The following is a 1,701-nucleotide window of genomic DNA, read 5'->3' on the forward strand; positions in this document are numbered from 1 at the left end:
GGGGAGAGAGAGAGTCCCAGGCAGGCTCAGTGCTGTCGGTTCAGAGCCTGACTTGGGACTTGAACTCACAAACTGTGAGATCATGACCTGAGCTGAGATCAAGAGTCAGTCACAGGGGCGCCTGGGTGGCTCAGTCTGTTAAGCCTCCGACTTCGGCTCAGGTCAGATCTCACGTTCGTGGGTTCGAGCCGGGCGTCGGGCTCTGGGCTGACAGCTAGCTCAGAGCCTGGAGCCTGCTTCCGGTTCTGTGTCTCCTTCTCTCTTTGCCCTTCCCCCTCTCATGCTCTGTCTCTGTCTGTAACAAAAAATAAATAAATTAATTAATTTAAAAAATTTAAAAAAGTCCGTCACGTAGCCAACTGAGCCACCCAGGCGATCCCGCTTTATTCTTTATAGCCCCCAACTGAAACAACCCAAGTTTACATCAGAAAGAGACCAATAAGTTGGGAGACACTCAGAATAGCGGAGGAATTGCAATTTGGGATGCACAAGACAGGGCGAATCACAGCCAAGTCCAGAGAACAAAGGGCAGGACTATTGCTTCCTAGAAAAGCAGGTGAAATATTATGCAGCAAAGAACAAGGATAGGTTACTGATATTCACAATATGAAAATTAATAAAGAAGTGCCTCACTGGCTCAGTTAGTGAAGAAAGGAGACTTTTGATCTTGGGGTGGTGAGTTCAAGCCCCACGTTGAGTGTGGAGTTTGCTTTAAATTGATTAAAATATTAAAAATAAATCAAGAAACACTTATTTTTTAAAAAATGAAAAAAAGAAAAGAAAGGAAACCTCATTTAGAATGGAGTAAGGAGGGCACCTAGGTGGCTCAGATGGTTAAGCATCCCGACTTTGGCTCAGGTTATAATCTCACAGTCGGTGAGTTCAAGCCCCTCATCGGGCTCTGTGCTGACAGCTCAGAGCCTGGATGGAGCCTGCTTCGGATTCTGTGTCTCCCTCTCTCTCTGCTTCTCCCCTACTCATGCTCTGTCTCTCAAACATAATAAACATTAAAAACTAAAAAAAAAAACTAAAAAAAAAAAAAGAATGGAGTGAGGAAGTCCAGAAACGGGGAGCTCTCACACATAAACTTTGGGCAAGAGGAAGATTTTCTCCCGCCCAGAAACAGCCCAGCCAATGAAAAACCATTGTAACTCAGCCAATGAGAAACCGCCACAAATCAGCCAATGGGAAGCCACCATAACTCAGCCAATGAGAAGCCACGTCCTTCCAGCGCTTCCCCCCCCCCCCGCCCCCTGCAGTGGACTCAGCTTCAGAGCCCCTCTACCCAGCTTCCTCCTTTTTTCTAGAAAGCAATAGTCCTCCCCTTTGTTCTCTGGACTTGACTGTGATTCGTCCTGTCTTTCGCATCCCAAATTGCAATTCCTCCGCTATTCTGAATAAGCTCATTTTGCTGATAAAATAACTGGCTGTTTTATTTTTAAGATGGAGAGCGGTCATGTAGGTGAAACCCACAGTCACCATATTGAGCAAAAGAAACCAGTCACGAAGGGATCCACACTCGGAGTCCATTTCGGGGAAGTGTCAGAGCACAAACTCAACTCCAGCGACAGAGATCAGAGGAGCATTGCCCACGGCGACTGGGGCATTCCAGGGGCCGGAAGTCACGTGTGCATACACGTCTTGATCCGGGTGTGGGCTACAGAGTGTGGACACATGCAAAAGCCCTCTGAGCTGTCCGTT

At 47.2% G+C, this 1,701-nt stretch overlaps 1 protein-coding gene across 1 annotated transcript in view; it reads right to left on the reverse strand.

Annotated features, from left to right (window-relative positions):
- PLIN3 (perilipin 3) overlaps positions 1-1,701 on the reverse strand; it is a 24,582-nt gene that overhangs the window by 735 nt on the left and 22,146 nt on the right. The window lies entirely within an intron of this gene.

This window comes from Suricata suricatta, chromosome 12 (genome assembly GCF_006229205.1).
Source record: "Suricata suricatta isolate VVHF042 chromosome 12, meerkat_22Aug2017_6uvM2_HiC, whole genome shotgun sequence".
Classification (NCBI taxonomy): Eukaryota; Metazoa; Chordata; class Mammalia; order Carnivora; family Herpestidae; genus Suricata; species Suricata suricatta.